The sequence below is a fragment of the Sciurus vulgaris genome, assembly GCF_902686455.1.
Source record: "Sciurus vulgaris genome assembly, chromosome: 9".
Classification (NCBI taxonomy): domain Eukaryota; kingdom Metazoa; phylum Chordata; class Mammalia; order Rodentia; family Sciuridae; genus Sciurus; species Sciurus vulgaris.
Genome location: NC_136469.1, coordinates 93498707 through 93525308, shown reverse-complemented (window position 1 = coordinate 93525308; position 26602 = coordinate 93498707). Strand labels below are relative to the sequence as shown.

General features: G+C 32.7%; 1 protein-coding gene and 1 pseudogene across 11 annotated transcripts in view; one reads left to right on the top strand and one right to left on the bottom strand.

Moving 5' to 3' along the window:
- The window catches only part of EPHA5 (EPH receptor A5), a 337472-nt gene that overhangs the window by 118483 nt on the left and 192387 nt on the right, over window positions 1-26602 (bottom strand). The gene's annotated exons all lie outside the window — the stretch shown is intronic.
- LOC306669148 (large ribosomal subunit protein mL41-like) lies at window positions 20697-21314 on the top strand (annotated as a pseudogene). Its single transcript has one exon. The product of its transcript is annotated as a large ribosomal subunit protein mL41-like (transcript).

Sequence of the window (26602 nt, the reverse complement as noted above, 5' to 3'; positions counted from 1 at the left end):
GTGATCTCCATGAAAAGAAGACAATATATATATTTGTATCATTAAAGAGACTGAAAATATCATAATTATATGATCCAGCCAATGCCTGTTTATAGTACTGCCCCATATAATATTGCTGTAGGTACTAGGCACTTTCATTGACATAATCTTGTCATAAAAACTCAGTAGAAAAGAGGAAATCAAAGCTCTATTTATTGAAAGCTTAATATCAAAACACGCTGATTGAAGGATTTATATAGATGCTCACTTTAATATACATATTTTCTTTAAATTAAATTTAGGCAGATGAAGAGCGTGGCTCAGTTCTGCACAGTTACCATTCCAAATCAGTGAGCTTTTGTTGTTTTTGAGTTTTTGTTTATTTTCCCATTGTTTTAATAACAATCCTAGAAATACTAATTATGCCTGTTTGGTTCTTACAAGTTTTGCTAAAATAGTGTACAACCTGTAGATTTACTTTCTCATTCCATATCAGGAACAACTTCTATTTGGCTTTTCTTATAACTGTAGCCAATATTTATCTTGTCTTTTGGTGATTCTGCTACATTATATTGCCACCTCAGTACTATTTATTTAAAAAGAAAATGGTAACTTATGCATCCTGCTTAGTTACTTTAAGGAACATTTGTGTATTTTTCTTAAACGCCAAAGTTCTTATGGTCTTAGTTCTTGTGACTTTGAGGACTCATACAAATAGATCTTTTCCTCAGTTTTTGTTTGAATTGTTTATTTAAGTTACTTTATTTCATTAAACCAATATAGGAACGTAAGAAAACAAAAAAGTAGTCATAGGTTTTAGAAGATTACATATAACAATTTTATGTTTTATCATTTATCCTATAATTCTAATAAATGGAACACTTCATGTGAATTCTTTACACTCTGAAAATATATTTTATTTTTCTTGTCCACATCTAGGATGTATATTTTTGTGGAATTTCAAGAAGTCATTAACTGTGGTCATTTTACCTCAATCTTAATTTATAACATTTTGAAGTTCAGTGTTTTGATTTCTGATTTAAAATGTGTTATGTGTACATTTTAAATTTATGTGCAAATTGTTAAAAACAGTTTAAATTTCCTCTTTTAATGCACTATGTGGCAATGAAAAGGCAAAAATATTAATAGTTTTTACACACAAAGTGATATTTAATTGTTTTAATTAACAATGTGGAAGGGTACTGATAATCATAAATTGAAGAGTAAGTTTAAAACAAATAATCACTAATACAAAGTCTTCAGATATGGCTATTTTATCAGAAAATTTAATTGATTATATTGCTACCTGGGTAGTGAAGTTGCCAATAGGATTTTGATAATTTTAAAGGAAATTTATCATCAAGAATGCTAACTATTTTGAAACTGCTGCTTTGCAGACCAAAATTTTAGTTATTCTATACAGAATTAGCCATAAAAATGAAACATTAATATAGGAGAAATAGTTTCATCATTTTTTATTACAAGCAGATTTCATTTCACCACATTAGATTATCTGTGAACTCCAGCTTCAACTTGCAAATTTGAAAGAAGTTAGTAGCCTTCTAAAATTTGAACATTTTGAACATTTGTTCCTATGGATTAGAGGTCCATGCATTTACTCAATGACCCTCCTCTTGACAGATGACACTTATTGCATTCATCATTCAAACTAACAAAAGGATTAATGTTCTTGTGCAAAAATATTAATGTTGGTTGAAATAAATGTGCTTTAAATCAACCACCTCATATTCACTAATGAGAACAGCCTCAGGATTGAGGCTGACAATTTTCTCCTTGGTCTTCTACAGTAGTTCAAGGTATATAAATGCTACCAATTAAGGATACTGCAGTCTTTGGAATCTATAATTCCCACTAAATACAGAATTCATTCTGAAATTTAACATTTAAAATATACCACCTCCTTTGTCAGCATTTCTGTCTAGGTCGATATTGTCTCCCTTGGATGCTGTAATTAAGTCCTAAACAGTATCCCATTTCCACTTTGTTCACATAACTATTAGCTATATAACTGTCAAAATAATCTTTGTGAAACAAAATGCCTATGATCTCAACTCCCTGCTGACACACTCATGATATTTTGAATAAAATAACAAACCTCTGCACATGACTTACAAGGTCTTCAGTGAATACAGATGTTTGCTAAAGTAATTTTTCAATTGTTTCTCTCTTTTTGAATATATTACTGTACTTTGTTGTCTTAGCATGAACATATATGTAACATCTACTAGTATAAGGTCAAAAATGTCTATTTGGGATAGAATATCATCATAATCAATAAGAAAACTCAATTGCTTATTCGTTCAATCATTAATTTACTTACTTTTTAAATATGTTTTCCCTATGTTTCAGTAGGAACATTGATTAGAACTACAAATTACAGGATAAATGAGAAGGGCACAATCACTTATGTCACAGAATTTACATTCTATATGAGGGTGGGATATAAAGCAAATAAAAGAGGCTGTAACAATACAGCCCTATGGGAGGTGAATATGGAGGTAGACAGATGTACCTCTTCTGGACTTAGAGAATCAAGTATGTTTTAACTAAGGAAATGATTTGTAAGTCAAGACAATAAAGGCCTTAAAATCATCCATTGAAAAGTGTAAAGAAACATTTATGGGCAGAAATAACGTGGGTGTGTGTGTGTGTTGACGGGGCAGCATATGATATTTGAGGTACATAATCAAGTTTTGATATCTCTGGAATATGGGTTATATTATATGGACTGATACAAGAGGTTCATGAGGTAGGCAAGGGCCAATGATATTCAGTCAATAAACTGTACTAAAAAGTTTGAAATTATTCCAAGACCAAATGGGTATACTTAATTGTTGGAATTAAGGAGTAACATAAACAAATCTGCATTTTTCAAAAGCTTATTTTGCTTATATTAGAAACAGTGCTGGGGTGTTGCAAATGAACCAGTTAGGATATGACAACAGTTTAAATGAAACTATTTGCTGTTGTGTAGAGAACATGACACTCACTAAGAAATCCCAAATATTTCTGCAACCTAATCTACTGCATTCAATGTGCTGCAGCCACCATTAGAGTTGATGTCAAACAAATTTAAAGCTCCTTTATTCCTCACCTGATGTTCCAAAAGGCTCTGAAGCTTAGACTTGAGAGTGATAAAATATCATGGATTTCTCTTCAAGTTGGAATTGAAACAGCTAGAAGACCTCTGAATCTTACTGAATATATTTTTGCTTAGTACAATGAAACAAAGCTCTATTTTTTGAAAAGATGAACAAAATTGACAAAGCCTTATCTACACTAACAAAGAGAAGACCCAGATAAAATTAGAGATGAAAAGGCAGATATTACAATTTATACTACAAGATACAAGGATTATTAGAGATTATTACCAACAGCTCTATGCCAACAAATTTGATAAATTAATAGAAGTGAGCAAATTCCTGGACACATACACTTCACTAAGTTTGAATCACAAAGAAAGAGAAAAACTGAATGAATCCATACAAATAATAATACTACATCAGTAGTAAAACTCTTCCATAGGAAAAAAAGTCCAGGACCAGAGGGCTTCTGAGCACTACTACATTTAAGAAGTAATAATTTCCATTACTTTTAAATTATTCCAAAATATTGAACAGGAAAGAATTCTTCCAAACACATTCTATGAGACCAGCATTATCTTTATACCAAAACCACACAAGTACAATAAAACTACAGACCAACATCCTTGAAGAACATAGATACAAGAATGCTAATCAAAATAAAAGCAAACTGAATCCATTAACACAGTATAAAAAGTTGATTCACAATGATGACTAGAATTTATCTAAAAAATGCAAACATATTTCAACATACACAAAGCAATACATGTCATATACCACATGAATAAAATAAAGGACAAAAGCCACAGGATCATTTCAATAGATGCAGAAAGGGCACTTGATAAAATCCAATATACCTCTTGATAAAATGCTGAACAAATTAGATAAAAGAACAATATACCTCAACATAGTAAAAGTCATATACAATAAACCAATAAGCACCTTTGTGGTAAAAGGGAAAAAGCTGAAGCCTTCCTTTCTAAAATCTGAACAAGACTAGGATGCTGACTTTGACCACTTTCATTTAACATAGTATTGGAAGTCCTAGCCACAGTAATCACACAAGAGAAGGAAAGAAAGGACAACCAATTTGGAAAAGAAGAAGTCAAAATATCCCTATTTATAGATGTCATGATCGTACACAGAGAAAATTCCAAAGAGTCCATTAAAACAATGTTAGCACTAATAAATGAATTTACCAAATTCACAAGAATGAAATCAATATACAAAAATCAGTAGCACTTAGATATTCCAATTGTGCATTATCTGAAAGAGCAATCAGGAAAGCAATTTCATTTACAATAGCTGCAAATAAATATATATGTGAAAAACCTAGGAATAAATTAAAGAGCTGAAAGATCCCTACAATGCAAATTATAAGTAATTGAGGAAGAAATGGAAGATTATACAAGAAAATGGAAAAAACATCTTGAGTTCATAGATTGGAAGAATCAATAATATTGAAATGTCTCTACTGCCCAAAGAGACTCACAGATCCAATGCAATAGGGAGAAACCTTAAATCAAAACTAAGAAATACAGGCCATCCAAATTGGAAAAGATGAAGTCAAATTATCCTCATTGCAGATGACATTATCTTACATGTAGATAATTCCAAATATTCTACCAAAACAATGTTAAAACTAATTAATGAATTTACTCTTACCCTTAGGAATAAATCTTAAACATTCTGCAGTCAAAAAAATCATTCCTTGACAACACAGAAAATGTTGATTTATTTTCTTTGGATAACCCATTTATTTATGAAAAAGTGAATAAATTAGAGAAGTGAACTAAAAATAATTGAGAATTTCTGGTATTCTTTAAGAAATATTTCCTGACAAAGAAAAGACCAACAAACAAAGATCTAGATGATAGAATTGAAGAACTACCACAAAATAAGAAAGGAAGATACAATGTGAAAAAATAAAATTTATTCAATAAAGTTTCCAAAAGGAGAGAGTAGAAGAACCAGGGAAGGACAAGATAGTGTCGATTTCAAAAGTAAGTGAAAAAGATAAAGTGTCACATTCAACAAACATTATGTGCTTTAAGGACTATAAAAAATAATCCAAATACAAATTTCTATAAAAACCACAAAACAAGAAAATTTTAAGACATTCTAGAATAGAAAGTAAAGTAGTCTACAAATAAACTACAATTTATAAGCTGATAAAGAGGAAAACCAAAAACATCAATTGGGATGAAAAAACAGTTATTGCTAATCTGTCAAAAGTAAAAAACAGTCACAACTCCTTCACCAGAGAAATAAAAAACAAAGAGGTACAAAATAAAAATCAGTGACATATGAATTATTACAATTACTACATTATAATTATTGTAAATAAGCCAACAATGGAGAACCCAGGAAAAGAGCTAAGTTGGAAGAATGTACTATATATTACAGAAGTATCATGGGTATGTTTACATTTTGCAAGGTAATGATAAATGATTTAATAGTGTCATTGAGAAAGCAGTTCATTTATGTTAACATGAACCCAAATGATAATGTATAACAAAAAAAATTATGCATGAATTAAAGATTTTGGTGGGGGTATCAAGGATTAAACTCAGGGGCATTTGACCACTGAGCTACATGCCCAGTCCTATTCCATATTTTACTTAGAGACAAGGTATAACTGAGGTGATTAGCACCTTGCTTTTGCTGAGGCTGGCTTTGAATTTGAGATCTTCCTGCCTCAGCCTCCCCAGCACTGAAAATACAAGCATGCCCCACCACACCTGGATGAATTAAAGATTTTTATGCAAAAATCAAAATCTGGATTTTAGTTCAGAATATGAGTATTTCTTTTAGCACACTTCAAGGAAAGATTTTTTAAAAATGACAAACTACTAACTACAGAGAATGGAGTGGCGATTTTGAACATGTTAAAATAAAAATAATGTTTAAATTTTTTAAGCCAGAAATTAATAAAAATGTCTCATTGTTTAAAAATACAAAAATTATTGTTTAGTGAATATAAAAAAAGAAGCAGACTTTTTTCTATATGAAAAGATTTAAAATTACTAGATGATTTATTGAATAAACTAAAATGCTCTAAATTATATGCAAAATTTTAACTCTTTTGAAGAATCAGGGAAATGGAAATGCAAACCAGAGAAAACACATTTTACATTTAACATCCAAAATTTGAAAATCTGATACAACCAAATATCAATAAGAGTTTCAGAAGAGTTTTGTTCATAGTTTTGAGAACATGCATTTGCAGACGTTGGTAGAAAATTTGAAAACTGCTGTCCTAGGAGAAACGTATTTCTATATATCTCACCTAAAAATCTCTAGAACATAATCAAAAGGAACTATGTAAAAAGATTGTTTGTAACAGAAAAAAAAAAAAGGCTGACAATAGTAAGTTGCTGAGTGGAAGAATGAAAGAATGGTAGATTCATATAGCAATTACAATGTGGATAAACTTGGCCTGGGTAGAATTGTATCCCCTCAGAAGAAGACGGAGTTGAATCCTCAGTAGTTTTAAATGTGCTCTCATTTGGAAATAAGGTCTTCGCAGCAAAAAATGATGGTATTATTGTCCGAGAACTGATATTGTAAAACTCTCTCTTTAAAAAAAAAAAGGAGAGATACAAAGAAAATCAAATAGGTAGAAATACCTGTAAAGATTGGGGATATACTGCCACAAGACAAAGAACTACAGGAAGAGAAGACAAGAGGAAGTATGGCCCTGTCAATATCTTCCTTTTGGATTTCTTGCTTTCAGAACCATAAGACAATAAATTACTGCTGTTTACACCACTCAATTCATGGCACTTTATTACAGCAACACTATTAAATGAACCCACATATAAACATCATATATAAGTCTTAAAAAAAAAAGATGCAAAAGTCATGGTATATCAAATTTTTAACTTTTTAAACTAATGCCTATATCTGTAGTAAAAATACAAAAACACACAGGCTAACAGGATACACCCACTTGAAGAGGATGAAATCTTTTGGGGAGAGTGTGAGGGAAACTGAATTGGAGTCCTAATTCAACTACAAAAAATTCAATGTCTTTCCAAAAGAGAAGGTAAATTTAAGCTGAGAGGAAATGCTTCCATTTCATTTTATTGATAAGTACACTGTATCATTAAGCTTAAACTTGCTTTTTGAAGTGTTTCACCATTAAAAGTATTATAATAGTGAAATTTGGAGAACTTGTATTATTCCCCATTTTAATGTTCAATGGGCCTCAACCCATAAATCAGTTTGGCACATGCCAAGCCACTCATGACCATTACATGATGGGACCAAACCCAGTCCATTGTAAAATCCTGTAGTCACTTGCTTCACTAGCATGTTCTAAGGAGAATGGCAATGAATATGTGATCAGGTGAAATATTATAAACACCTTTTCTCCTGAATATTAATCATGCCAAATCATTACATTTAGAACTAATTAAAATAGTAGTACAATTTTGAACTAAAAAATGAAAGTGACATACTAGCAAATTAGTCCATTTTTCCTGACAGAATGAAGTCACCTACATATTGATTTTCCCATTTAACCTCTCAAATGATTAATTTATTCACATTCTAATTTCAGAACAAAATATAATATTCCTAAAGAAACTCAAAATAATTGTGGCAACTAATTCATCAGTACAGATCCTAAATTGCTTTTTCCTGCACTGTCTTCTGCCTTAAAATTGAAACATGAGTAGTCTTTTGCCTCCTTCAGTACAACTTTATACAATCTCAGAAGGGTATTCATGCATGAGAGAAAATGTTCTTCCCATTTTGCAAGGTCTGGAACAGGAATAGTGAAACCTTATTCTTCAGCACAGACCCTCTAATGATACTTCAAAGATTTACAAAGCACACTGGAGGCTGTTCAGAAGTGCCCATTGTTACATGAGAAAGCCTAGCTAAGAGAACAGGTTATTTCCATTACTCTTGCAATAGAAAAGACTGCTCTCTCAGATATTTTTCATCACATACATTGACTGGACAAAAGTTAATACTAATTTTTTAATTTTTAATTAAGAAAATGAATAATTAAATAAGATAAAGGGCAAACCATATTTATTCCTACAATATTTTTCAATGTATCTTCAAATCATCAACTTTTTTCTAGAAAAGAAATCTTAAATAATTTTGGACAAAATTCTAGCATATTGTGACTACATTTACACCCACAAATATATGCCAAAATAAGCACATTCCTTTTTCTTAGCCATATAGCAGGTTCTAGATATATGGATTTCAAATAATTTAAAAATTTGAAGAAACACAGTTATGGTACCTAAATATGACATTCCAAGGGTAGAATTACACTTTTTACAACTTAATTCATAAATAAAAAACAAAAAATAATGAAAGAATTGCCTGTATTCCTGAGTAGCGGCAAAATTATTTTATCAAAATTATTAAAATTGTTAATTTTTCATAACTACAATCAGGAGTCATTAACCCTATTTCTAAATCTATATAATAGCAGAGGTGTGACAAGATTCCTGGAATAACCCAAGTAAACCTAACAGTGGTCAGGTATTCAGATACATATAAATAAGCTCTGTCAGGGGTTTAGGAATGATTGTGTGTGTAGCCAATTAAGGAAAAGCATGAGTGGAACCAAGACCAGGAGAATCTATGCGAGCTTCTAGAGAAATCAGACACCTGTTCTTCAGGCAACAGCCTGCTGCCAGGAGGATCCCTTCTTGTCCTAGTTTAATTACTACCACTTTCTCCTTTAAATTTCCAACAAACTCAAGTGCTATTGTTAGTTAAAATTTATATTTCATGTCTTCAAAATTATGACAGAACATTTTGAGTAGGTGGAGAAATTGACCCAGTGAAATATTTTAGAATAATTAACGGAATGAACTGTAGAGAAAAAACATCAATCCCATTCAAAAGTTTCATGTACTTTCAGCTTTCAATTATTCAAGATGTTTTGATTGTGCCAGTATATTTTATTGGTAAGGTATGTTTAACTAGCTCAGTGATTGCTACTTAATGTGGCAGGAATTAAACTTTAAAACCAATTTCTGTTATAATTCTTAAAAGAATATAAGTTGATACATATTTTTCCTCATGAGATATTAACTTTCATAATAAATATCAAATAGATGAATATGCCTATTCTTTTAAAGTAAATGTGAAGTTAGTTCTTATGTAATTTTTTTTTAAATACTGAACTATGTACATGTACTTACTTATTCTGTAGTGTTGGTCATCAAGTTACACACATAAGCTCTGTCCAAAGGCAGAGAAGCAGTTGCTATTCTAAATAAACTTGTGCTTAATATTGATTATTATTTTAAACAGAATATATTGACTAGCTGGGCTAAAATGCAAAATAAAGCAACATGATTAAGTTTTCATAAGGCTACTGTACTTCATAAGGTGAAAATCAGGAATGTCTATACATTAACTGAAAACAAAGTGCTGTTTTCCTTTAATACAAGCAAGAAATTAAAATGAGTAATCTTGGCCTTTTAACTTGCACAAAAATTAGTGTGTTCAAGAGAGTCACATCTAAAAATAGTTGGGCAGTTTATTAATTCCATATTCTAATTGGCATCTGTATATTTCAGGTGTGATGACTTAAATATTTTTAAAGAAGAAAAATATTCCCTTCAAAAAATAAGGAAGTTGTGCTGATCTGATTAACATTACTTTTCATTCCTATATTTTCCATTTTCACAGAGTTAAAGTTTCTAGGAAATTTTTCCTCCAATCTTTGTCACATAAATAGTGTTTGAGGACCTCAGAAAAACTTAAAAGAAGAAAGTTTGTAGTAATAAATGCATGTGACCCTTTCTCCTTGTAATGAATAAAATCAATGTTTTCCTTTGAAATTCCTTTATTTTTCTTGCAATTATTACAAGTTTAATGCAACAGTTTTGCAATATTATTTTTCATGGATAGTCATCTTGGGGAATTAAAAATAAAAGCCATTTTTCTCTCTAATTTTACTGTTTACAAAATTGAAAATTATGATACTTAAAAGCATAATTAGAATACCAAAGAAAGATAATATACTCTTAAATTTGCTTTTATATAGATATTAAATTTTGTATGTAGATATAAAATACACAGAAATCACTTAATATCTCATTATACAATGAGATTTTTTTTAAATTTACTTATAATTTGTCATGTGTCTTTCTCTCCAAAATATGTGAAGATGAATTAATATTAAGACTTTAAATTCTCTCCCACCTCTTGAGATCAATAAAACTGCCCTGGAATAACAATGATTTCTTTGAAAATGATCAAGAATAGAAGAAAAAGTTCTTATTCAATCTATTGAATTAAAAATAATTAAATTCACATTACACTGGTCAGTATATTCATATAAAGGAAAATACTGTTTTTCTATCAAGTCTCTAAAATAATCTAGATTCTAGATTTTGTAAAGAGACTAGTATATAAGAACTTTTATTTTCAAACCAAAACTTAGTAAAAATGACTTAATCTTTTTGAGTAATGAGAAAATTTGAACTGAAATTTACATGTATACAGAGTATAGAAGGAAAGATTGAAGGACAAACAGGAAACAGAGTGATTTTGATCCTCTATTAGGCAATCAAATCACTGAAGAAAAGTTCTAATAATGATAGTGGATGTGGGCCATAATATAAATGAAAGTCACCTGGTTGCTAATTATTTCATGTTTGCTGGGCATTTCTTAGTTATGAAATATTTCAGGAATTTTTTTGAAATTTCATATATCCATTGCAAAAGAAATGGCAGCAATGAAAGTGATAGAAAGAAAAAAAATGTGTTATTATACTGGTATAAAAGAGATTAAAATACCAAAGATGACCCAAAGGGAAGATATTGTGTATTTCTATGTTGAAATAATTGGACACCATACTGTAAGAAAATTCTGAAGGATGAAGAGCAAATCCAAGTTCCTATGAAAAGTGTCATATGAAAAGGTCAACTGTCCCTCAGCAAATATGGGAAGAAGAGTAATTATTCCAATTAAAACACTGTTCAGTACGTATCTATAAGTTAGTCTCAGTGCCAAGTACCCACTAAGCAAATGCAAGAAACACCTTAGGACTTCTTCTATGTAAAGGCCAAGAATTGGGAAAATGCTGTAAGATAATTTTGATTTTTCACCACATATATCTCCTCAGGTTGAAAAGTCTTTAGAATGTTCACTTTATTAAACTGAATTTATTCAGGTAATGTAAATGCTCAAAAATGCATTTACATTACCTAATCCTTGGGGTTTTTCAAGGCAAGAGCTGGCCATACTCAACATATGTCAAAGTGAATGAAACCTGCATGTTTTGGGAAATGATGCCCATTATATCTTAAGAGAAAAAAAGCAGAACCATGAAAATGTGGTTTTAAAACTTTAAGCACAGACTGCAAGTACTTCACAGCAGAAGTGCATTCAAAATTGCAAGCTTTAAATGTTCTTATTCAGCTTGAAGATTGACAAATCTTTTGGAAATTGATGATTTTTTAAAAAATATTTTGATGATTCTGGTTCTTTTTTTTTTTTTTTAAATGCCTTTTCAGTTATCAATGGACCTTTATTTTACTTATTTATATGTGGTGCTGAGAACTGAACCCAGTGCCTCACACATGTTAGGCAAGCACTGTACCACTAAGTCACAACCCCAGCCAAATTAATGATTTTTAAGTCCAGTGATTTCTATAAGAGACTTCCTTTCTTTCTCACCTCTGACCTAGGAACACTTCCTTTCTTTCAACCTTTCATTTTGTAAGCATTAAAGTCTTTTCTTCCTTCTTCTTTTTAGTGAAACATCATCTAAATTTCAGTTGGCAAATTAATCTACTAGTGTTCACACAAGCAAACAACTGCATGCCATTCCTTCCAATTTTTTTGCTCTAGTTCTTGAAATACGCATTAAAAAAACTGACAATTTCCGAGTGCCTACTAGAGGTAACTTCTCATAAGAAACATGGATCTGCTCATAACTTGAGAAATTTAAGTAGATTTATTTCAACACTTTCACAAAAGCCATGTTATTACATTAGGAATAAAAGCATGATACATCCAAGAAAAACACAATATTGTAAATCTCATTTCCATCTGAATGTAAACACAAATGCCTGGAACATACCTATTATGGCTTAGATGTGAGGTGTCTGCTAATAGCTCATGTGAGAGACAATACAAAAAGGTTCAGAGGAGCAACAATTGGGTTTCAAGAGTATTAACCTAATCAGTGAATTAATCCAAGATAGGATTAATTGAGTCGTAACTGGAGGCAGGCAGAGTGTGGCTGGAGGGAGTGATTCTTTGAGGTCATGGTTATGGGGTATATTTTGTATCTGGAGAGTGGAGTCTCTCTCTCAGCTTCCTGATGATGTGAGTTGCTTCCCTCTGCCAAACTCTTTCACCATGATGTTCTACCTCACCTCAAGCCCTGAGGAATGGATCCAGTCTTCTATGGACTAAGACCTCTGAAATTGTGAGCCCCCAAATAAACTCTTCCTCCTCTATAGTTGGGCTGGCCAGGTCATTTAGTAGCAGTAGTAAAAGAGCTGACTAAAATAATATGTGATAGGTTTTAAATATTCTGAGTAGCTTTGAGGTTACGACAAATATTATGCTTATTATAAGAACCAAAAGCTGAATCCCAAATTCATTTCTCACACATGTCCTACTAGATACACATCTTTAATTGTATTAACTAAAGTGACAAAGATTTTTTCCCTCCTTTTCAAGTAAAGATCTGATTTCAGAACCATTCATAAGGTCATTACTTTCCCCACTGGATAGCAGAGGCTGCCAAAAGGAAGGCTGGAGGTTGAGGGAGGGAGAAATTTGTTAAAAGGAAAACCATGAATCAGTATGAATAACTAATATGCAAATTTGCTTGAAAATAGAGGCATCAGAGTGAATGCCCTAACAATGCTCTGCTGGTCTGGCAGGAAAAGAATGGTGACCTCTAAGACAGCAAAAGAAATTCTATACCAGAGATCTTTACTGCCTTGGCCTTCTCTGTGGTTTCACAGCATCAGTTTCTGTGGTTCTATTTCGGAACACTTCTTTACTTAGTTCTTCAATTTGCTTTTACTTCATGGGAGGGGAAGAAAAGGAAATAGCATAAAATACCCTATATTTCTCAGTGTGATATGGAGGCTGCTCTATTTTCTCTAGTTTTCAACAGACTAATAAGAAGGAAAACCATGTACTTTGTTTTGGAATCACTGATGAAATGCTAATGTTGATAAGCGTGTTACAACAAGACCTTCATATTTTAACTAATCTCATATGCTGCATAATTTATGATAGAAAAGATTGAAGGAAGTTAATTCATTAATGGATCCTGGAAATGTTTGATTAAAATTCTAATCAACATAAAAGGAACATAAAAACACAGTTATTTTAGACAAATATTGTTCTTCAGCTATGAGAGGGAAACCCATACAAAATAATCATACATATACACATACTGCTATTAGGTGATTTGTAATATGTCATCTGTCCTCTTTCCCAAAGTTGATTAGTAATACATAAAAATTTTCTTTCCATGTCCCAAGTCATGGAGGCAAATTGATATACATGAAGTCATTACTATCTTCCCTTCAATCTGATTAAACTGCTCAGCAACTGAAAATTCATAACCCTATGAATTAATTTGCTATCTCACTGTAGCAATAAATATCATATGGATTATAAATATTATTGTTTAATTGTGGTATAATGTAAATTGATATAACCAACAAAAGCACAGAAAGAAAATGATAACACAAGAACCAAATTCCAGAATATTATTCTTAGAGTTAGAAGAGACATTTTAACAAACTACATTTGCTTTCATTTGTGAATAAAAAATAAATATTCCACAGAGGAAGGGGATCTTTGGGCTTCACATGAAATCTCATACTGTTTTTGTTAGTGAAATGGGGTTCAGCAGTGAACTGCCTATATTGTAAGCTGCATCTTCTGATTAGAAACTGTGTGACTTAGGCAGGTTACCTAAACTCAGTGACCTCAGCTGTTAAATGGTGGTCCACTGGGCTGGGGATATAGCTTAGTTGGTAGAGTGCATTCCTTGCATGCACAAGGCCCTGAATTCAATCCCCAGCACCACCAAAAAAAAAAAAAAAAAAAAAAGAAAGAAAGAAAGAAAGAAAATGGTGGAATACTATGTCTATATCACAGGGTCATTATAAAAACTGAATGATTTAATTGACAAAAACAGTATAGTAAGCACTATATGAGATTTTTTTTTAAATAAATAATTCCCTTTACCCTATTTCTTTCACTATGGAAAGATATTTCTCTAACTTGAGAAGATACTCTTTTTTCGTGAATCAGTTAGTTTCTAAGAATCAGTTTAAAATGGGTATATAAGTTGAGGGTTCAAGAACTCAAGATTAGAAATCAATGATTTTTTTCTCACTTTTACAAGAATTATGTGGGTTTTTTTTTTTTTGGCAATGAAGAGTTTCATTGCCTAACATATTGGTTTTCTAATCATATTTCAACATCTACTAATCAAATAAATCAGGTAAAATTGTTTAAAATGTACATATTTTAACTTAGACCATATCTGCTATAAAAGGTGTGCAGCAATTTTGGAAATGTCAATATAAGATAAATCTATGAGATTCAAATTTATTCTTATGGGTACACCTCAGAGTAAACTTTTTTCAGGTGTTCCTTATACTTTCGAGTCCTGAAAAATAGATAAGCAAGAAAAGCATAAAGAGAAATCTGAATTATTGTTTCTTTCATCTAGACATTAAACAGAGCCCAATTATGTACCACACAGATCCATGGACTATTATAAAAATGTTCAATACTTAGTTCCTAATTCAAATTTGATCTAGAAAGAATACAAGATATATAGTACATCTTACTAATGGGATGCAATTAAATTTTCTGATCTCACACTAACAAATCATCTTGTCTCCACGATGAAAACCATAAGTAAGCAAAACAACAACTTGAAAATTAAGCCAGAGTTTTGGAAAATGACTTTTCCAATTTTCCTCAATTATTGTGATATATAATGCAGAAAGCACTGTTCTCTGAGGATTTTTCATACAAGTTATATTATTTGCAAGTATTTTCACTTCACCAGTTTCAAAATTAAAGTATGAATGAGAAGCTGGACATATTGCTATTCCGATATGAATATCAGGTCAGTGATCTTAACTGTGACATCACATACAAAAGTCTTAATTCTCAGGCCCGATTATGTTCAAATCTTCCTGTAAATTCTTAAACACATAAGATTATATTGGGAATTTATATATCATAAAATACATATAGTGTTTATTGGGGCTATTTACCATTACACAATTTTATCTGTAGAAAAAATAAAATGAGCACCAAGTTTATCATCCTGTGTATTTTAAGTTTCTGTTTCATTAGAATGGAAATGAAAGAAATATTAAAGTCACAAAATAAGTCTAAAAAATAGTGTATTTTAAAATTGGAAAAGTGAAAGAAAAATCAATTAAAAAATTATAAATTTGTTGATGTTAAAAAATTCAGTTACAGTTAATCAAACATAGAGTACTTTGGTACAGTAAACATCGAGGTGGGAGAGGAATTTGGAGATACAGCTAATGCCTTGAAATGGAATATCTACTCAAATTGTATTTTGAAGTAATCTGTCCTCTACATGAAATCGTTTGAATCTCAACATATAGGAGATTAGAAAATAATGGGTTCTTGACCTTTGTTTCCAGTTTTATTTCTGTTATAATGTCTTGAAAAGGTATAATCACCCTTCATTTTAAAGTAATATATGCGTATATATGTTTATATAATTTTTTGATGATGGAAATATATTTAAGAAGATTAAGTATATATGAAATATAGAATTGTGTTAATCTATGTAGAAATTTAAACTATGTAGTCTCAAATTTCAAATGCACATTTATATTACATTCATATTTCCAAACATGAATTTTACTGTCTGAATGGAGACCATGAGGCATGATTTGAATCTCAGCTTCAACTATGCTATTAAAAAAGTACTTAAATTTTCTTAGCTTCATACCAAGACTTAACATAAGGATACAAAGAATTAAATGAGAACCAAATGTAAATTACTTAGCCCTGTGCCTAGAATAAAATTGAATACTTGGAAACAGTTAAAAATAATGATTTTTCAAGACTAACAGCCAGACTGAAGATGCAAGACATAAATATATTTTAATATTTTGTATAATATGCAGGCAATTAAATATAATACAGTATTACTCATTAAATTCATAAATAGGGAAAATGGGAACTTCTAGGCATTTATAAAAACTGTTTCAAATAATTGCAATTATTTGATATTTAATATTTAATTAAACTAACTTTATTTTGTTATTGTTGTTGTTACCTGGAATCCTAAAAATGGAAAAGGGTGCGTCTGTGTGCATATATGTGTGTGGATGTGGATGTGGATGTGGATGAGGAGAGATTGAGATAGTGTTCATGTTTTCTCTCAAATTACAGATTTAACTACTTCACAAAAGTTATACTATGGGAAATCACCAGTTTTCTATCAATGTTAAAGACAACAAATGTAATGAAATATCTACAGATACTGGAAATAAATATACAATTGAATTCTACATGTTCACTACACTTTCACATAATTTAAAAATATTTCCACAATCTATACCATTTGACTGAATTTTAACATTTTCAAAGAGCAGAACAGTAGAGAACCTAAAGAAGAAAGACTACCAAATTATAAAGCCTACAAAGGTATGTCATGATTTTCATTGATGGTATATAAACTTTGTAACCTCAGACACAAAAATGACACTTTCTAAGTACAGCAAAACTTAATGGACAGCTACAAAAATGGGTCACATTTAAAACATGGCATATCCAGCAGACTAGTCTCTTAAGCTTTAAAATATGGACATAAAAATACTGTGAAATGTAAAAAAGAAACAAAATGAGAACAAAACCTAATGAAAAAATATAATCATAAAAGAAACTCAGGTCAGGTGTACAGAGATACAATGACATGATATAAGTGATACAGAATAATTACGCAGTTAACCAAACAGAACATATCTTCTACTAAAGGAATCAAGAAGATGCACACAAAATATGATAGATAACTAACTAAACAGGTTGATAGATAGCTATAAAATCCCATGCATACATATTCATCATAAAATATGGCTATTGGAGAAGTTTGATCTTTTGGATATTAAGAATAAATCATTGTGTTGATTTCTGAATTCTCAGTTAAGAACTAATATTGTAATAGTAATTAATGTGCCCATCTCTAGAAAAATCCCCAGGTTCAAATCCTGACATCCTGATTTTTCTTCTCTTTGTTTTCCTTTTTTTTTTTTTTTTTTTTAAATATTTTTGTATCAAGGATTGAAATCAGGGGCACTCAACCACTAAGCCACATCCTTGCTAAGTTGCTTAGGACCTTGCTAAATTGCTGATGATGGATTTCAATTTATGATCCTCCTGCCTCAGTCTCCACAGCTACTGGAATTATAGGCACCTGCCACTATGCCAGGCTCAAATCCTAATTTTTCTATTTACTAGTTTTGTGTAAATGATTTAGATTCTTTACATGTCAGTTTCCCCTTAGTAGACAAGAAATTATAAAATTGATGAAGTTTTTTTCACTTTATAATCAGAACAATGCTAGGTATTTTCCAAGTGCAACATAATTTTGGCTATTTATTAATGACTAACTACTGTAAAGAAACTGCCCCCAAATTTCATGACTTAGAAAATCAATGATTACTATTTCAACAATTCGAAGCATTGAGTGGGTAGTTCTTTTTCTGGTCTTGATTGGATTCACTCACAGAAATGATGCATGAAGAAGAACAGTTAAATGCTAGGCTTGCCCAGAAAGCTTTACACACTGACTGGGGCTTCTGCTAGGAAGGCTGGAGTTCTCCCTCTGTCCAGGTGCTTTCCTATCCTCCAGGATTCTAGACCAGTTTCTTCAGGATCTGGTGGTCTCAGACTCCAAGAGGATGTAAGAGGAAGCTGCACACCTTCTGAAGTTTTGGCAAGAGACTTTGCACATCACTTTCATAGCATTTTATTTATCAAAGAAAGTCAGGAGTCTGTCCAGATTCAAGAGTTCAAAAAAACAGACTCTAATCCTTGATTAAAAGAGTTTTTAAAAATTGTGAGCATATTTTTATTTTCTGGCCTAGATACTTAAACAGAAATTCCTATGTCTGAATAAACAAAGAATAAATCTCTACCTAGGTCTCTGAAGAAATTCATGATTGACAAACACAATCTATAGAATATAAAAATCATACTTAATAACATATCTATAAGAAAATGGTTTTGTAATGTTTTCCCAAATAGTCAGTATGCAGAACAAAGATATATCGGTCTATATGAAAATAGTATTAATAACATCTTATTTTTAAATGAGAATGGGATTTCTCTGTCACTTACAATGTATGCATTTTTTTGTCCACTCTATACCCAAGCAGCTTTCTATCTAGAAAGCCATCCAGCACAGATGATTCTTCACTTTGGTGTTTAAGAGTGACATTCACAAGAAGAAATCAGTGATGTAAATCATTCTGCCTAAACTGGATTTTAGTTGCTTAAAATGTCACAGTCTTATGATTCTTTAAAATGATGCTATAAAAGTTATGAAAAATATCACTGCTATTTCTAAATGCTCTTCAGAGTAATGGGAAATCCTTTAAATCAGTATGACACTATTGTAGGAGAAGAATCCTGAAGAAATACATGAGGCAAAATGCAAAGAGCACTGGATAGGAATTGCAGACAGCTGTATTGCAACATTGGCCCTTCCAATGATTGTGCAGCCTTTGCCAAATACTTCACTTCCCCACCTGCTCATTGAAATGAAAACCCATTCAGATACTTTAAAAAACTTCTGTCTACAAGGTAAATCATAGGGGCATATATACGGAAACTTTTCTTGATGTTTATTTTGCATAACAACATTTTTCTTGAGAGTTGGATTACTTTGGAATACAATGTTTTGCCAGTCAATGGATGGTTGTTTCAGAGATCCTGAGATAGGGAAGGAATAAAAATGTTATAGTCAAATATCCTTAATGTATACAACAAAGCAACTTACCAAATTGATGGAAATGTGTCCTAAGTCTTAAATTTAAAATCCATCTATACATTTCTTTTTCAACAATTAGATTTGAACAAATAACTTGTTATTCTATTTTGTTTTACTGCATTAAAAAAAAAAAAAAAGAAAGAAAGAAAACACACATCCACTAAGAATACAATACAAAAGGCAGTTTACTTTGGGACCTGGTAGAACTTTGTCTTTAACCCCTTCTACAAACGAAAACATGTAGTAACAGAGTATCAAAAAATATATTTTTAAAAAACTCTAATATTATACTAAAGTATAACTTCGTATTCATGTACACTAGGAGATCTTCCTGTGTGCATTGAGACTCAATTTTATTCATTACAATTTCAAAACTCATCAGTTTTCTCATATATAGATTATTTTTCCACACAATTTTTTTTTCTTTTCAGAACCAATTTAAAATGATGGGCATGCCTAGAAATTAAAAAAGAGAAAGAAGATATGTGAAATCTGCCTTAAGGAACTGATAAAGCAACAAAAAGGAGAAGCAGGCACTTTTATTTTAAGGCACTCAATTAACCTAACCTAACTTAAATAGATAATAATTTACACTATCATACAAAGAATTGAAAAGCCAAGAGCTGTGATAGTTTTACCTATAATTGACTTTGATGTAACAATTTAGGAAATAAGTTAATGGTAAGGTTAAAAAAAATTACATACACATGCTGAAATACATTTTTAAGCATTTCAAGAGGAAATTAACCAAGACTGTTTTAAAATGAAGAAATTGTAAACAAGGGGAAGGAGAAATACTGACAAAATCTGAAAAATTCCATCTGCAAATCATGTTCTTTTGGATCATTGAATAGTCAGTAAGGATTGGTATTACTATTTAAAGTAAATCAGTTTTCTATTAATGAAATACCTTCACTTAAAAATAAATTAATAATTATATACTGTATTTTTCCTGAATTTTAGATTAATAAAGTTTGAATGAATTACATTTATTTATTTGCTTATTTACAAATGTTTTTGAGTACTAATATATTTCAAATCATATTAGCTACTGAGGATTCAGTCACTACTAATATAAGCATAAGTTTTATCTCAAAGCACTTATAGCATAGTGGAAGAAATAAATAAGAAAGGACATTATTATAACATACTAATATATGCATGATAAAATTTTCAGAAAAGTGAGATACCTATCTCAGGATTGATGCTTCAAGGCAGTTCCCAAGAAGTCATATTAATCAGGTGGTCAGTAAAGAATGAATACAAGGTAACCAAACAAATGAGAGTGATAGGAGTTACTGATTCTTATAGGAGATCAGTTTTTCATTAGTAAAATAATGTCATTTTAAAAGAACTTATTTAGATTAGGTTAGATACTACCTTTTTTCATGAATGACACCCATGTAAGACCACATGCTATCAGAGTATGTGCAAGAGTATTTCTCAATGTGACATCAAAAGTAATTTGAGAATTAGAAAAAGTGCCTATTTTACTTGATGAAACAGTATCATATAACTTGGAAATTCCTTAGAAAATAACTATTTTTAAAAAGATACTAAATAGGCAGAGGGGGTCATGGAGCCACGCTCCCCAGTGCTTCGCTTTGGCTCTGGCCCGGCGCTGGGTGCCCCAACTGTCCGAGGCACAGTCAAGAGCCGCCAACTCAGGGCACGTCATGGGTTTCCTGACCGCAGTGACTCAAGGCTTGGTACGTGGAGCAGACAGAATGAGCAAGTGGACCAGTAAACGAGGGCCGCGCACCTTTAACAAGGGATGGGGCGCCAAGGGCACAGGCATGCGTGCCTCCGGCTGGAAATTTGTACAGATAAAGGAACAGGTCCCAGAATCTGTTGTCCCAGACTTGACTGGCTTCAAGCTCAAGCCCTGTGTGAATTACAGAGCTCCTGCAGGCACAGACACACCACTGACTGCCAAAGCACTCTTCCTGTAAACAGTCGCACCTGCTATCCAAAAGGACTTTAAAGAAGACACTTTCAATCCTGACAACCTGGAAAAGTACGGCTTTGAGCCCACACAAGAGGGCAAGCTCTTCCAGCTGTATCCCAATAACATCCCACGTTAGAAAGTAGAGTGATCATGAGCATAGATTTGCCTTGGAACTAGAGGTTGCACTGGCCCAGCCTAGGATCATGAGTTCCTGGAGGAGTAGGGGGCAGTTTCCCTATCTCCTTTCTATTAAAAGCTTTGCTAACCCTGGGGGGAAAAAAAAAAAAAAGATACTAAATAATTAGGCAAGTACTTTCTATGTGATGTCATGTTTCTTGGCATTTGAAGATACTTTAGCAAGCACATTGTGCTAAAATTTCTATTCTAAGGGGATTAAAATTCTCAGCGATAGACCAAAAAGATATGGAAACAAATTAATTATGTAATGATAGAGGTTATATGTGCTATGGGAAAAGAATAGCACTGATAGTTGGGATAAAAGAGTTAGTGGGGGGAGAGAGTTTATATTTTTGGGTGAATTTGTATATGTGTGTGTGCACATATGAGCATATATGTTATGGTTTGAATATGAAGTGTTCCCCCCAAACTTCTGTGTTAACACAGGTGCATTCAGATGTGAAATAATAGATTATGATAGCTGTGACCTAATCTGTCCATCCTGGTTTGAATGGACCATAGGCAGGTGAGGCATGGTTGGAGGAGGTAGGTCACTGGGGGGATGCTCTAGAAGAGTTTACCTTTCCCACTATACCTTCTCTTTCTCTCTGCTTTCTGACTGCCAAAATGTGAACAGTTTTCCTCCAACCAACCCTTATGCCATGGTGTTCTGTCTAACCTTGGGCCCAGAGAAATGGAGTTGGCTTAAAGGGGACTGAACCTATGAAGCCTTGAGCCCCAAATAAACTTTTCCACCTCTCATTCTTGTCAAGTATTTTGGATGTAGTGATGTAAAACTAACTCGAACATATGGGCACACAGATAGCATGGTCAAGAAACAGTTTTTAGAACAAATTTGAGCAAAAGGTAAGGAGAAATATGGATATATTATGCAATACGGTTCTAAGCAGAAGTAAAGGCAATTATGAAAGTCTTGAAACTAGATCATCCACAAAGAGTTCAATGAAGTGTACCTGGAAAATGGATTTAGTGAAAAGGTATTGGGAGATAAGGTCAGTCAAAGAAGTGATAAAAATCCAGATCCTCTAGATGTCGTTGACTCCAAATGAGATGCTGAGTCATTGGAGAGTTTTGAACTGGGACATAACATCATGTTACTTATTTTAGAGATTCCTGTGACCAGTATGTGGAAAATTGACTATAGTAGTCCAGAAGAGGAAATAAGGAGATTAGAATTTAACAAACCAAAGCAAAAGGAGATTAATTTGTTTTCTACTCATTGGAATAAACAAGGGAAAGAAGGAAGGGTACCATTCACTCAGGACACATATGTGCAGGTCAGAAGGTAAAAGAAAGACTGAATGTTCAGTTGATAAACCAGGGTCATTACAGTGATTTCAAAGTGAAGAGAATCCTTACAAATTCCTACAGTGTCTATCACATTGCAAAAATGACTCTACCCTCCCAATCTCTAGGTAATTTTTCATGACTTTGAAGCTCCTCCCAGGAAGGGTGGACTGCCTTGATTCCTAACTGCTTGCGTATAGAACAAGCTTCAGATTTGCTTGAGCCAGTCAGTATAAAGTAAGGAATGGGATGATATGCTATTTCTCTTAGAAGTGTACCTTAGAGGCAAACCTAGGCCAGCCTGCTGACCTTTGTGGTTGAAAAACCATAAAAGTAAAAGCTTGGTTACTCTACTAAAGCCATTCGAAATCAGACTGCTGATCTTTGGATGCATAAGAAATTGTAGACATGCTCAAGAGAGTCACTGCAGTATGCAGAGCAATGGCTCTCCAAAGATATCCGTGATCTAATCCACATGACCTGTGAATACATGACTTAGCATAGCAAAAGGAATTAAAACTGCAGATGGCATAAATGCTGCTGATCAGCAGATAAGTAAAGTATTTTGAATTATTTAGATGGGCCCAATGTAATCACAAAGATACCTGAAAGTGAAGAAGAGGCGAGTAGTGTGAGGCAATACAAGTCACCAGACAGTTTCTTACTTGGAAGGTAAACTAAGGACTCCATAGACCAAGCAATGCAGACATTGTCTGGAAGCTGGAAATGAATTCCTTCATAGTACTGTCAAAAGGGAACACAGCTCTGTAGGAAACTTAATTTTAGGCCACCAAAACCTCTACTGGACTTCTAAATTATATAATTTATAATAATAAATTTGTCACTAAGTTTGTAGTAATATGTTACTACATCCATAGGAAATTAATATATTATGCACACACACATAATATACCTACCTATCCAGCCTGAAGCTGACTGTGTATGGATGATAAAGCAAACTGAGGAAAGATGGGACACCTAGCAGATGTGTAGACTCATGATTTAAAGTAAATATCTAGTGTTTTAGGTACTTGAACTTTAGGGTGTTTTGTTGTATAGCACACAGTGAAAGAATGCTTTTTGGAATAAGATACCGTAATTTTTTTTTTAAGTGAGAAGAGAAATAATTCTTGGGCATAGCTTAGAGGTATAAAATACACAAATTCAGGGCAAGAATAAAATAATTTACAAAAGATAGCCAAAGAATATACTTACAAAGATACATACTGATACAGATATACATATATCTCCCCATATATGTATATATACATATATAACATATATATTATATAAAAATATGTATTTATATAATATACATTATAAATTTTTATAATATATATTTCATGTAATAATATATACATTATTATACATACATATATATCCATATATTATCAAATATAATCAAGAAGGATTGGGTATTCCAGGGAGCCAAGGAGTTTACTCACAAAGAATCCTAAAGCACTAATAAGCCAATTTTCACAGAATATTTATGGATTAAAACAAAGAGTACTGTGATACTGCACATGGGCAAGAAAACATGCTGAGTTCTCCTTCCCAAATCCATTCTATCTACTCTCTATTGTGCCACAATGACAGAGTTTTGATAGAGCCAACTCTACATCTGGGTCCATGTGGAGTTCTGTAGGGTACTCTGTGGGAAATGAGACACCCGGTTTATTTCTAATCTCTGATCACAATGATGAATGGGTTCAGTGGCAGGTACTCCCTTACACTAGTCTGTGAGAATGAAGTCGAGGAAGTATAGTTGAGAAAGAGAGGAAGAGAAATATTCTTTCCTTCTGGATGATGTAGTATGCATATACGAGGTCTGGAATTGCTGCAGCCATTTACTATGATAGAAGAATTTCAGTTTGATTTAAAGTTGACTAAGATCATATTGTGTAAATCTAAAAATAATGGAGTAATATATTCGTGGAAAAACATATATATACATATATACCTATACATATATAATATATTCCATATATATTCCCTGAATTGTTTCAGAATATTTCAGTTTAATTTATGGTACTTGCAGCTTCTTAGTTGCTATCAAGTCAGAGAACTATGACTTTAAATCTCATCTATTAAGTGTTCATAACATAGGAATCCAATCTACATATTTCAAAGAGTTGGTGTGATGAGAAAAATTCAATGGATGATGTTATTTACTGTTTGCATTTTAGAAAATATTAGTTGGCAAAAAAATGACCCTTTTGCAAATGGATTAAAAACAAAGCCAAGTTTGGATTAGAAATAATCTGACATCTTTATTTCCTAAAGGCAAAAGATCTTTTAGATGTCACTGAGGAGTGTAAGAGCTATTGACTAGCTCCTTGGAAAGAGGACTACATCCCATGGAAGAAAGCAGATTTTGTCTTTATTTCTAATTTTGCCAAAAAATATTTCAGATAGTTTGTTAAGAAATTTAGTTAACACACATCTATAAAATTTAGAACTTGGCACATAGTGATACATTTTGGTTGTAATCATCATTGTTTTCAGCAGTTTAAATAATACACACAGTCAAGAATTTAAGATAGACCTTGATTAAATGTGAAAAATACTATTTGCTTAATAAAACAAAAAAATAGAGAGTAGATTGCTGATAGTCTATTTGCACCATTGATGTGATTTTCTAAAATAAACAGTAGTAGTTTTAAAAGACTACTGGTTAGTATTTATAAAAGTTCATATAATTTTGAGGGAGTAGAGCAAAAGAACAGATAGTCTGGTACAAAATGAATGATTGTGTCAGGAAGATGGTGTCTTACTCAAAAGGGAATAAAATGTGAATACCTCTGGAGCACTTCCCCCTCCAACCTGTTGCCAAGGCTATCTGCCTCCAGGGAATTTTTCCTCTCAACAAGGAGATGTTAATGAGTAGCCCCTGGGAGGCTCCCTTCCTGCACTGGGATCACTCCACCTTTTGGGCAGATAAGCAAGATGAGAGGAGGAGGGGACATGAGAAGACAGCATAAAAGGGACAGGACACCCCACTCCCTTGGGCACCAGCTTTGAACCCCTTCTCTATAGAAGAGTCTCTCTTTCTCTCTGTTCTGTCCTTTAAATGAAACTTTTTGCTCTTGAGTTGGCATTTCTTGGGTGTTCAGTCTTTAACACGAGGGGAGCAAGAATCAGATCCCTATTCTCAACACTGGTATCATCTTTGGTCTCAGATGGGGGACCATCACCTAGGTAAACTCCTTTGCACACACCCCACATCTTTCTGAGGCGCATCTTTCCATCTCTTTCTTTCTTTCAGGAGGATAATAATGGGCACCTGTTAGCTAATTAAATGCAGTTAGTGCAAGCTGTCATTCTACAAAACTCAGGTGACAGGAATTATGGTGTAGGTGGCTACAAATCACCTGTCTTGCAGGTCAGGCATGTTGGATTCTGCCAAAGTTGATTCTCACCATCAAATCCAGGCTTGGAGCACCTCTGGTGTAAGTACACTGTGTCTTAATCCCTGTTTGCTTTTGGATGTGTGGAGATGGAAAAAGGGTTGGAACAACTGTGAAGTTCCGGCTGGGGCCACTCCCTGGTGAATGCTAAGGTTTCTCTCCTGATTCCTCTCCCAGGATAACCCTATGAGTTATCCTGTGGCTATTGGTAAATCAAGTGGCACTGAGTTAAAGCCCCAGTAAGACATGCAACTCTGAAAGAGACATGCTACATTCCCATACCCTGGCTCCTCCCAAGTACTCCCCTCCCCTAGTATATCAGATTCTAGTTATTGAGAGAGGGACATTTTACATGGAGTGGTTGATAAGGAAATGCCTATGTTTCCTTTGTTCCCATATTACATCTTTACAAGTCTGTAAGGATTCTCATTGTTGTTTCAGTGTCCCTGTGTGCTCCATGAGTTTCACAGGCTACAAAAAGGGAGACTTATACCCATAGCCCTCTGAAGATTACTTCGGCCCACAGTGAGCATGAACTCTTTATTCCAGCCTTTACCCTTAGTGTTCTTTGGCTGACAAACATGGTCAAGTTATAGAGTCAGAGAACTATCACTTTAAATCTCATCTATTAAGTGTTCGTAACATAGGAATCCAATCTAC